Genomic DNA, 13,569 nt, shown 5'->3' with positions numbered 1-13,569 from the left:
CTCAAGATATTGATTTCCTTTATTTTGGGTATATGTCCAACAGTAGGACTGCTGGATCATATGATGAGCACTTTTATCTATTCTCAACTGTATAAATGTTTGTCACTTAGTAAATGTTTACTAAAGTAAAAGAAAAGCAAATTTATGATAATCTGATTATCAAACAATTTCTGCTCATGGTTAATATTCTTGTGATTAACTTAAAGTTGCTGGGAAGAAATACTGGAGATTAAACTCAGGGATTGATTTTTTTTTTTTTTTTTTTTTTTTTTTTTGTCCCTCTTTCCTAACAGTCTTCAAAGGAGAACGACCCATTTCCCAATTTACTTGATAGAAGTCCCTAAACTCGGAGCATCGAGTGTGAGGCTTTGGAGATGCAGGTGCCTAAGCTTGGGTTTCAGGTTAATTGTGGTCTCAGATGCTGACATCTAACCAATCTAAGAATCCCATGTTGGGCTGGAAAATGCATCTGCAGAGTAGAGGATGGTATTTACTGCTCAGTTATTGGGTATGATATGCTGTGCCCCCCTAGCAGCACTCAAAGTTTCTCTTCCTAACTGACTGTGTTAGTTCCTATTTCACCATTGCCTGAAGCCACAGGAAAATGTTTCCTGTGTTTGAGAATTCAGTAACAATGATGGCTATGTCTCTTTTCACCTGAAAAGCTTCACCTACTTTGACACCCTCATTTATCAGACATTTTAGCAGCATTTGTTTCAGTGAACCACCCCTTTCTTGTTGGGATTTTATCTTCCTAAGCTCTCTCTAGCTGCTCCTTTCAGTCTCCTTTTCTTCTTTTTTCTCCCAAGAGACTAAATATACAAATGAACAATGGCCACATGATATATAAATAGAACTGTGACTCACAGCTTGCAGCTACCTGCCAGGAACCCAACCCCTTTATCTACAACAAACAACCCAGGAAACCAGCCTGCTATAAGTCAGACCCATAGAAAGCCAGATTGCTATCTCTAGTAACAATTCAGGAAGTTAAACAATAATATCCGTAACAATTGGTCCGCAATGACCAGGACTTGATTAATAACTGACAGCTCCCCTAATTTTTGTCTTCACTTTAATTTTAGGACCAACCAGAGAAAACCAAATATGCATCCCTAGCCAATTCCATGGGACACCCTGCCCCTAATTAGCTCACCTAGGGCTTCGCTGTGCCAACAGACTCCCATCAGGGTGCACCTGAAGCCTTCACTTTTTTCCCACTGTGAAAGAAAACAAAATTGCAGGACCCTAAACTCACTATGCCAAAGGGAAAGTTAAGCTTGGGAACCGAGTCATGCAATACTGCCTTTCTTTTGTTCTCAAATAGCTGTAATTTCAAAACTCTGTGTCATAACCTTATCCATAAGCCAGGTTCCCACAACGATAGGAGGCCACATATCTCCCCAGCTGGCCTCCTTCACAAATTACTCACAAGGAAATTCTGTGTGAGCCCCTAAATCTTACAGGATACATATCCCCCCTATAAGCTAGCCCTGAAACTGAGTTCTGTTCAATCTCACCCTGACAATGTCAATTACAAGCTTACCTTCCCAGGTAAGAGGACAAGGATAAGACCAGAAATCATCCCTTCATCCACCCTGAGATAAATGCATCATTGACGTTTCCCCATACTCCCTCTTTTCACGTGTTTGCTTTATCTTATGTAAAATGTAGATTTACTGAGTGCTAATCAGAACCTCACAATAATGTTACCATTTGCCTCACTGCCCACCCTCCCTCCCTTTTTTCCCTCCTGTCTGTTCTTTCCCTTTTAAATACTGAATTCTCAAAACCCTCTTTGGAAAGCACAGGTCATAGATGTTCCTGTGACTTGAGTTTTTCCCAGGCACATTCTCAGCCTTGGCGAAATAAACCTCTATCAATCGAGACACCTGCCTCTGTCAGTTTTTGGTTAACATCACTATCAAAATTTCCCACTCCTGCCTTGGAGTCTCTACCAAAATGCAAGTGATGGTGGCAACTCCCTTGTTACAGTACACCCTGAATAAATAGCTTTTGTTTTCCTTATGTGGTTGGCCTTTATTATTTATGTTCCTGCTCCTCTGTGAAACTCTAACCATCCCAGGACTTGATCCTCAGATTTCTCTTCTCTAACTATCTTTCCTCCAGGGTGAGAGGTCCCATTGGGTCCCATGGCATGAAGCAACATCGATATGCTGGTGACACCCAAGTGTGTATCTTTCCAGTCTGACTCCTCTTTGAGCTCCAGATTCAACATACCTGGTCGCAGTTAGACTTGGATTTTGTTTTTTTTGTTGTTGTTGTTGTTTTGAAATAAGGTCTTACTCTGTCATCATGGCTTGAGTGCAGTGGCATAATCATAGCTTGCTGCAGCCTCAACCTCCCAGGCTCAAGCCATCCTCCTACCTCAGCCTTCCAAGTAGCTGGGACTGTAGGCATTTGCCACTACAGCCAGCTAATTTAAAAAATTTTTTGTAGAGATGAGGTCCCACTATGGTGCCCAGGCTGGTCTTAAATTCTTGGGCTGATGCAATCCTCTCATCTCAACCTTCCAAAGCGCTGGAATTACAGGCATGAGCCACCTCACTAGGTCTAGACTTGGATTTTGAAAGGCATCTCAACCATGACACAGTCAAAAGACAAACTTCTTGATTTAACCCGCAACTTCGCTTTGTCAGCCCGGTTTCTCCACCATGCTTTCTACCCTAGTTAATGGTGCCAGCCTTCACACAGCTGCTCTCACCGACCCTGGCTGTTGTTGATTCCTCTTCTGGCCTCTTGGACTCCACCATGTTATTCAGAGCCACTTGGTGACTTCTGACAGCTCTGCCTCAAAATGCTTCTCAGATCTGTTTCTCTCCTTCTTTCCCCTCTACAACCAGACTGGTTCAAGCCCCATCACATCTCATGTGGACCATGTGGGTGCTCAGTGCATGCTATGGAGTGAATCAGCAGTGGGATTGTTTTCTCAATAACCTCCAATATCTGACTGTTCTCAGTGGTTCTAAAGAGTCCTGTCAGCAAATGTAATTTATCTTCAAGGAAACTTTGGGATTACATGTCATGAAAGACACGAGATTGACAAGGGGGACTGGTGAAATGCAAAGGTCATTAGTCTTCGAGTTAGAACCACTCTTAAAAGAAGCCAACAGTTTCCATTCTGCAAAGGATCTGTGGATTCATTCATCCTCAGCAACACATAGGACAAGTATTGATGGCAAAATGCTTGTCAATTCTCCTAGGCTGTTATTGCACTATACAATATTAATTACATGTTTTTATAGAGCACACACTGGTGTGTGTGTGTGTGTGCGTGTACATATATATGTATTTCAAAACTAGAAACAGTTATAGAGAAATGTCATGGTTCCCCTTGTAGCTGAACTCAACTGTATCACAACTTAACATTTTGCAATATGTGTTTTGGATTTTTAAATATATATACATGAAACAGTATAGGCAGAAGTAGGTCAAGTGCGGTGGCTCACACCTATAATCCCAGCACTTGGGGAGGCCACAGCAGGTGGATCACTTGAGGTCAGGAGTTCGAGACCAGCCTAGCCAACATGGCGAAGCTCCATCTCTACAAAAAAATACAGGTGTGGTGGTGTATGCCTATATTCTGAGCCACTCAGGAGGCTGAGGCAGGAGAATCACCTGAACCCAGGAGGCAGTGGTTGCAGTGAGTCGTGATCACGTGACTGCACTCCAGCCCGGGCAACAGAGTGAGACTCTGTCTCAAAAAAAAAGAAAAAAGTGAGTCTCCCTCCTCAATTCCATTTTCTTTCCTCTCTTTGCAGAGATAACTGCTGTCTTGAATTTGGTATTTATAATCTCAAGTGTGTTTTGATACTTAGGCTAAATTTTGTAAGGCCATAAATAAGAATATAGTTTGTTTTACAGAAGGTACATATAAAAAAGTAGTATATTTTAGTTATTATTTGACAAATTACTTTTTTAACATTCAACATTGCTTTATTTATTTATTTTGAGATGGAGTCTTACTCTGTCACCCAGGCTGGGTGCAATGGCATGATCTCGGCTCACTGTAACCTCTGCCTCCTGGGTTCAAGTGATTCTCCTGCCTCAGCCTCCCGAGTAGCTGGGATTACAGGCGCCCACCACCATGCCCGGATACTTTTTTTGTGTGTGTATATATATATATTTTTTGAGACAGACTCTTGCTCTGTTGCCCAGAGCTGAAGTGCAATGGTGAGATCTTGGCTCACTGCAGCCTCTGCCTCCTGGGTTCAAGCAATTCTCCTGCCTCAGCCTCCCAAGTAGCTGGGATTATAGGCCCATGCCACCATGCCCTGCTAATTTTTGTATTTTTGGTAGAGATGGGGTTTCACCATGTTGGCCAGGCTGGTCTCAAACTCCTGACTGTGATCCACCCGCCTTGGCCTCCCAAAGTGCTAGGATTACAGGCATGATAATTTTTGTGTTTTTTAGTAGAGATGGGGTTTCACCAGGTTGGTTAGGCTGGTCTCAAACTCCTAACCTCAGGTGATCCACCCACCCTGGCCTCCCAAAGTGCTGAGATTACAGGCATGAGCCACTGTGCCCGGCCCTATTTTTTAATTTTTAAAATGAACATTGCTTTTTAGATTCATCTGTGTTGATATACACAGCTCTGATTCATTCTTGTTTTTATCATTGAAGTTTATTGAATTGTACAGAAAAGTGCACAAGTGTCATTTCAATTAATTTTCATAAATTAATACTTATTAATTTAAGGAAACAAAAATATAACCACCAATTGGATTTGAGATCAAATGTTAATAGTACCCCAGAAGCCCTCCACGTGACATTATCCAGTCAATGTCTATTCCACTTCCCCAAATGAAATAGTTTCCTGAGCTCTCACACCATCGCTGCCAGTTTACAAACTCTCTATGAATGGAGTTGGAGCTTGCAGGCTGTGTCTGGCTTCTTCTGCTCATTTTTATACTCAAGAGACTCTGCTTTTTTTATGTAGTAGTGAGCAGTTTTCTTATTTAAACTTTTTTTTTTTTTGAGACGGAGTCTTGCTCTGTCGCCCGGGCTGGAGTGCAGTGGCCGGATCTCAGCTCACTGCAAGCTCCGCCTCCCGGGTTCACGCCATTCTCCTGCCTCAGCCTCCCGAGTAGCTGGGACTACAAGCGCCCGCCACCTCGCCCGGCTAGTTTTTTGTATTTTAGTAGAGACGGGGTTTCACCGTGTTCGCCAGGATGGTCTGGATCTCCTGACCTCGTGATCCGCCTGTCTCGGCCTCCCAAAGTGCTGGGATTACAGGCTTGAGCCACCGCGCCCGGCCTTAAACTTTTTAAAATTGATTTTATTTGCTACAACAGTTTCAGATTTTTAGACACATTGAGAAGATGGCACAGAGAGTTTCAATATACTTCACATCCAGTTTGCCCTATTATTGATATCTTACATTTGTATGTTACATTTGTTACAATGAAACAAATAATGATACGATATTAACAGAAGTTCATAATTTTGTTTTTCTTAAGTCTTTACTTAATGTCTTTTCCTTCTGTTCCAGAATCCCACATTAGATTTAGTTGTCATGTCTCTTTAGGCACCCACTGTTTGTGGCAGTTTCTCCTACTCTCCTTCTTCAGATACATTGAGGGTTCCTAGGACTGCTTAGTTATTTTGTAGAGTGTCCCACTAATGGAATTTGCCTGATGTTTTTCTCATGAGAAAACTGGGGTTGCAGGTTATTGGGAGGAAACTCGCAGAGGTGAAATGCTGTTTTCATCCCGTGATATCAAGCATACCTACTGTCAGCATGATTTATGAGTTAGCCTTGGTCGCCTGTGTGAGTGGCACTTGTCAGGCTCCTCCACTGTAAATTTCCTCTTTTTCTCCCCTGTTCTATATTGTACGCTTTGGGAGGAAATCACTATGTACAGCTCACACCGAAGGAGTGGGGGGTTTGATTCCCTCTTCTTGAAGACAGAGTATCTATGTAAAATATATGGAATTCTTCTGTATGAGAGATTTGTCTCTGCTTCCTCATTTATTAATATATTTAATCACTTATTTATATCACGCATATTTACTTTATACTGTAGGTTATAATCCAATACTCACTTTGTTACAACAAAGTTTTCCAGCTTTGGCCACCGGGAACTCTTTCAGGTGGCATCTGTGCTCCTTTGACTAACCCCATCGATGTTTTGTTTGGTTCTGTTTTGTTTTTGAGCGCCTCCTTACTTTCTGGCACTAGCAGATGCTCTAGGCTCGTCTTGGATACTTCCTGTCCCAGTCCTAGAATCAGCCATTTCTCCAAGGAGTCCTGGTTCCTTTAAGTGGAGAATAGTATTAGAAACCAAGGGCCGGGCACGGTGGCTCACGCTTGTAATCCCAGCATTTTGGGAGGCCGAGGCCGGCAGATCACAAGGTCAGGAGATCGAGACCACGGTGAAACCCCGACTCTACTAAAAATACAAAAAATTAGCCGAGCGTAGTGGTGGGCGCCTGTAGTCCCAGCGACTCGGAGAGGCTGAGGCAGGAGGATGGCGGGAACCCGGGAGGCGGAGCTTGCAGTGAGCTGAGATCCGGCCACTGCACTCCAGCCTGGGCACAGAGCGAGACTCCGTCTCAAAAAAAAAAAGAAACCAAGATGCGGTGCTGTGCACATTTGCTGTTACTGGGATGTCATTTCTTTCAGGCCCTCTCAGGGACAGAGCAAGAAACATACATATTTATACTAAATTATGAATATATGCATATCTATAAATACTTCTATAGATAACCATCAGCCTCTCTCTCTATTGCGCTAAATCTGAGTTCACACTGCTATCTCCAACTCAAATCCGCCACTGCATGAATCATTCTTTCTCCTCCTGCTTCTTGGTAAATGGCCACTCTGGTAGTGAGAAACCTGGATTCTACCATCTGCCGTCCATTCATGTAATTGTTTCAATCCAGTATACACACATGACAATATCAGAATTGTTAACCCGTACCCCTGTGGGAAACAATTTTATCAGCTAGAGTACAGTGCTCACATGTAGTTCCCTTTGCCTTTAGTCTTATAGACCACACTCATTTCCAAAATACTTTGGTCAATATCTCTTCCCCTCCCTGACCCATCCCTTCAGTGAGACTGTTTCCTATGTTTGTAATACAGTTAAATTCTCTTGTCATGGTCTGCATTCTCTCCTGGGATCCCCCAACCTCTTAAATGATTTTTCAAAATTTGCATTCATTAAGGTTCACGCTTTGTTCCATAGGTAATGCAACACAATATCTTATATCCATAATTTTAATAATTCTACCACCCTAAAATTTTACATTACAATAATCTTACTGCCCTAAAAATCCCCTGCACTTCACCTATTCATCCTCTACCCTCCACCCTGTAACTCACTGATCACTTTATAGTATCTACAGTTTTGCATTTTCCACACTATTATATAATTGGAATCATATAATATTTAGCCTTTGCATACTGGCCTCTTTCACTTAGCAGTATGCATTTAGGATTCCTCCATATCTTTTCATAGTTCAATACTCATTTCTTTTTGTTGCAGATTTATATTCCACATTCCACTGTATAGATGTACCACAGCTTGTTTATTCATTTAGCTGTTGAACAGAATCTTAGTTGCTTCCAGTTTTTGGCAATTATGAATAAATCTGCTTTAAACATTTACATGCAGATTTTTTAATGCAAACATAAGTTTTCAAATCAATAGGATAAGTATCTAGGAGCAAAACAGATGGATTCTGTAGTAAGACTATATTTAGTTCTGTAAAAGGCAGCCAAACTGTCTTTCAAAGTGGCTGCACCATTCTGCATTCCCACCAGCAATGAACGAGAGTTCCTGTTGCTCTGCATCTCTGCCATCATTTGGTATTGTCAGGTGTTTGGATTTTAACCATTATTATAGGTGTGTAGTGGCATCTTGCTATTGTTTTAAGTTGGAACTCTCTAATGGCAAATTAATTATTTATTCATTTGTTTATTTATTTTAAAGATGAGGTCTCACTATGTTGTCCAGTCTGGAGTGCAGTGGCAATTCACAGGCACATCATAGCCTACAATAGCTTCGAACTCCTGGTTTCAAGGAGCCCTCCTGCCTCAGCCTTCTGAGCAACTGGTGCTGCTGTGCCCAGCCACAAATTATGATGGGCATCTTTTTATCTGCCATTCTATGAATCTTCCTTGGTGATGTGTCTCTTCAGATTTTTTGCCCATTTTAAAATTGCATTACTTGCTTTCTTGTTGTTTTAAGAGTTGTGTATTGTGGATACAAGTCCTGTATCACATAGGTGGTTTGCAAATATTTTCTCCCAGTCTGTGGCTTGTCTTTTGATTCTCTTAACAGTATTTTTCACAGAATATAATATTTTAATTTTAATCAAGTATAACTTATAAATTTTTTTCGTGAATCATGCTTTTTGGCATTGTATTTTAAAACTCATCAGTAAATCCAAGGTTACATTGATTTTCTGCTTTTTTCTTTCTTCTGGAAGTCTTAAAGTATTGTATTTTACATTGAGATCCATGATCTATTTCAGTTAGTTTTTGTGAAAGGTGTAAGATCTGTGTCTAGATTTGTTTTCTTGTACATGGCTGTCCAATTGTTACAGCACCGTTTGTTGAAAAGACTGCCCTCCCTCCATTGAATTGTCTTCAGTTCTTTATCAAAGATAGTTGACTATAATACATTTGTGTGAGTCCTTTTCTGGACTGTCTATCCTGTTCCACTGACCTAAGTGTGTATTCTTTCACCAGTACTGTGCTGTCTTTCTTGCTGGAGCTTTATATTAAGTCCTGAAGTCAGTAGTGTCAGCCTTCAACTCTGTTCTTCAATATTGTATTGGCTATTTTATGTCTTTTGCTTTTTTATATAAACTTTAGAATCAGTTTGTTGATATGCACAAAATAGCTTGCTGAATTTGGGGAGATTATGTTGAATCTATAGATCAAATTACAGCAAATTGTCTCTTAAACAGCATTGAGTCTTCTAATTCATGGACATGAAATATCTCTCCATTTATTTTCATTTGATTTGATTTCTTTCATCAGAGTTTTATAGTTTTCTGCATATAGATCCTGTATGTGTTTTTGTAGATTTGTACCTGAGAATTAATGCCTTTCTTTGGTACTATTGTAAATGATATTGTGTTTTTAAATTTGTATTTCTAATTGTTCATTGATAGTATATAAGAAAGTTATTGGCTTTCCTATACCAACCTTGTATTCTGCAACCTTGCTATGATATAATCACTATTACGGACTGAATTTGTCCCTCCACAAATTTCATGTGTTTGAAACCCTAATCCCCGGTACCCTAGAATGTGACTGTATTTGGAGATAGGGACTTTAAGAAGGTAATTAAGTTAAAATGAGGCCTCTAGGGTGGACCCTAATTCAGTCTGACTGGTGTCCCTCTAAGAAGATGAGACAAACACAGAGAGACACCAGGGATTTTCACACACAGAGAAAACACCATGTGAGGACACAGCAGAAATGTGACCATCTGCAAGAGGAGGAGAGAGACCTCAGACAAATCAAACCTGCTGACACACTGACCTTGAACTTCTAGCCTCCAAAACTATGAGAAAATAAATTTAAAGTCATTTAACTCACCCAGTCTGTTGTATTTTGTTATTGGCAGTCCTAGCAAACTAATAAAATCACTTATTAATTCCAAGAAATTTTAGTTAATTCTTGGGATTTTCTAAATAGACAAACATGTCATTTATGGAAAAGACAGTTTTATTTTTTCCTTCCCAACTTGTATGTCTTTTATTTCCTTTTCTTGTTTTTTAACACAAGCTAGAACTTCCAGTATAATGTTGAGTAGGACTTGTGAGAGGGGACATCTTGGTCTAATTCCTGATCTCAAGGAGAAAACATTCAGTTTCTCACCATCAAGAATGATGTTAGCTGTAGGTTTTTGTAGATGTGCTTTATGAAGTTGAATTCCTAGTTTGCTGAGAGTTTTCATCATGAATGGGTTTGGATTTTGTCATATGCTTTTTCTTCATCAATTGATATGCTCATATGATTATTTTTCTTCAGCCTGTTGATGTGGTGGGTTCCATTAACTGATTCTCAAATGTTAAACCAGCCTTCCATACCTGAAATAAATCTCACTCGTTTGTGATGTATAATTCTTTTTATACATTATTGTATTTGATTTGTTAATATTTTGTTGTGAATTTTTGCATCTACATTCATTAGAGATATTAGTCTGTATTTTGTCTTTATTGTAATGTCTGCTCTTGGTATTAGGATAATGTTAACCTCATGTAATGGATTAGGAAGTGTTTCCTCTGCTTCTATTTTCTGAAAGAGACTACAGAGAACTAATATCATTTATTTTAAAGGTGTTAGATAGAATTTACCAGGGAAACCATGTTAGCTTGGTGATTTCTTTTTGGAAGGCTATTAATTATTGATTCAGTTTATCTAATAAATATGGGCCTATTCAGATCTATTTTTCCTTGTGTGAGTTTTGGCAGTTTGGGTCTTTCAAAGAATTGGTCCATTTCAGCAAGGTTCTTCAAAATTGTGGGCATAGTGTTGTTTTCAGTATTTTTAAATGATCATTTTGATGTTCATGTCATCAGTAGTGATGACTCTCTTTCATATCTAATATTGGTAATTTGTGTCTCCTGTGTTTTGTTCTTAGCCTGACTAGAAGTGTGTCAATTTTATTGATGTTTTCAAAGAACCAGCTTTTGGATTTGTCGATTTTCTTCGCTTATTTCCTATTTTTAATTAATTTTTCTTATTTCTTTTTTTTTCTATTTGCTTTAGGTTTAAGTTGTTCTTCTTTCTCCAGTTTTCCATGCTGAAAGCTGATTGTTAATTTTAGAACTTTTCTCATTTCTAACGTATGCATTTAATGCTACAAATACTAAATACTGCTTTTGCTGCATCTCACAAATTTTGACAAGATATATTTTTATTTTCATTTAGTTTAAAATATTTTAAAATTTACCTTGAGATTTCTTCTTTGGCTCATGTGTTATTAGGTGTATTGTTTAACCTCCAAGTAGTTGGGGATTTTTCCCGTTATCTTTCTGTCATTGAATTCTAGTTTTCATTCCATTGTGGTCTGAGGGCAGACATAGGGTGATTTTGATTCTTCTAAACTTGCCAAGTGTATTTTCTGTTGCAGAATGTGGTCTGTCTTGGTGAGTGTTCCATGTGAGCTTGACAAGAATGTGTATTCTGCTGTTGTTGGATGAAGTTTTAGATGAATTAGATCCAGTTGATTGATGGTGCTACTGAATTCAACTATGTTTGCACTGATTTTTAGCGTACTGTATCTGTTTCTGTTAAAGTAGTGTTGAATGGTGGATTCATCTATTTCTCCTCACAGTTCTACCAACTCTGTAATATTTCTATTTGTTACACTTGCCTATGTACCTATTATTTCTTATCCTTTTTAGATTAATGAAGTATTTTTCTTTGTTTCATATTTTCCCATTATTAATTCTTTATACATTCTGTCATTATTTTAGTTAAAACATTAGGGATTACAGAATGCTCCTTGAATTATCAGAGTCTTCATTTTGCCTTCATTTTTAAACGATATTTTCATTAGGTATAGAGTTCTAGGTGGGTGGTTATTTTCTTTCAGCACTTTAAAGATGTCATTCAATTTTCTATAGTATTCAATCTTTCTTTTGAGAAATGAGATACAGTATCTATCTTCCTGGTGATTCCTATGTATCTTTTCCTCTCTGTCTGATTTTAAGATTTTCTCTTTATTTTTTGTTTTCAGCATTTTAATATGATGCACCTAAGAAAGTTTGATTTTCCTTAAAGTAATTTTGCTTGAAATTTTAAATACTTCTTTCACCCGTGGCTTCATTTTTAAAAATCAGTTTTGGAAAATTCTCAGTACCTATCTCTTCAAATATCACTATGCTCTGTTCACTTTCTTCTGTACTTCTCAGCCTCTAACTGCACTTCTCTTAATCCTTTTCCTTACATCTCTTATACTCTTTTTTTTGTATTTTTCATTATTTTTTCTCTTGTGTTTCACCCTGAATATTTTTAACTGACTTACATTCTAATTCATAAATAATTTCTTCAGCTGTGTCTAATATGTTAGTAAATCCATCTATTGAACTGAGACTTTTTATAGATTCCAGTTTTATGATGAAGCTCTATTTATTCATAAATTGACTTTGGAAGTTTATATTTTTTTCTGGAAAAAATATACATCTCATTTAAATCTTCAAACTGTGTTCCTTGAGTAGCTTTTCATCTAGTAGCTCTTCTCTCCTTTTTCATTTTCATTTTGCTAATTTTGTTTTAAAATTTTGTTTAATCTACTTTCTTTAGTTTATTTCATATGTCTCCTTTGTTTTTTGAATTAAACTTATTTTCTATCATTTTTCTTTTCAAAAATTCATTTAATGCTATCAATGTACCTCTAAGAACCATGTTAGCTGCATCCCAGAAACTTTCATATATAGTATTTTCTATGGCATTTAGTATTTTATGTTTCTAAAATGTTTTCTTCTCTAACCAATGGGTTAAGTAGACATGTACTTGGTTTTTGGTTTTCAGATATGTGAAGATTTATTGACCATAAATTTATTGCTGATTTATAACCTAACTGCATTTTGACCATAGAGTCAAGCGCGTATGTAAAACTAATATTTAAAATGTTGTTGAGACTTCTTTCATGACCTACTACATGACCAAATTGTAAAAAATGTTCCATGAACACTTGCTAAAAAATGTATATTGTCTATTGGTTGGGTGTAGTGTTCTCTCTCTATATATATTTAATGAACTTTGTTAATTTCATTACTGAAATATTCTATATGCTTACTATGTTGGGGCAGGCAGATCTATCAGTTGCTGAGAGAAACGTGTTAAATGTCTACCGACAACTCAGTTCCCCTTAAGGGAATTGATAAGATAGATAAATATATCAATGTCTTATAAATCTGCCCAGATTGCTTTATATTTGTTGAGTCTGTATAGTTAAGTACATACCCATAATTGTAATATCTTCCTAGCAGATTGTTTCCTTTTATTAAATTGAGTGATCTTTGTATACTATTAATTAACTAAATTTTTACTTTGTCTTATGTTAATATTGCTACCTTAGATTTCTGTGGGTTAGCCTTTGCTTAGTATTTTTTAATTACTTAATTTTCAACTTTTCAATTTGGTTTTATTTCAAATGTATATCTTGTAAGCAGCATATAATTAGATTTTATTTTGTTATTCAATGTAATCATTCTAGTCTTTTGTGTGCTTATTCTGTTTAAAGATATTATGATTATTGATGTACTGGCATATATTTTACCATGTTACATTTTGATATCTATTTAACAACTTTTTCTCTTAAAGTATTTTTCCCTCCTATTTCTCATTGGTATAAGAAAACATTCTACATTCCCTTTTATTTACATCAAAGAAAATAATTTTGCTGCTTTGCAACTTGTAGATTACTTATATCCTTTTTGTAATTATCTAAAATTTTAGCATACTTAGTAAACTATGAATTTCATACAAAATCTCTAGTTGTTAAATATTTCTGTCTTCTTCCCAATCACATCAAGGACTCAGAAAACTGCCTTAATCTATTGAACTGTCACCCATTT

Source organism: Rhinopithecus bieti, unplaced genomic scaffold, assembly GCF_001698545.2.
Source record: "Rhinopithecus bieti isolate Rb0 unplaced genomic scaffold, ASM169854v2 scaffold_13207, whole genome shotgun sequence".
Lineage (NCBI taxonomy): Eukaryota > Metazoa > Chordata > Mammalia > Primates > Cercopithecidae > Rhinopithecus > Rhinopithecus bieti.
This window is presented reverse-complemented; position numbering follows the sequence as displayed.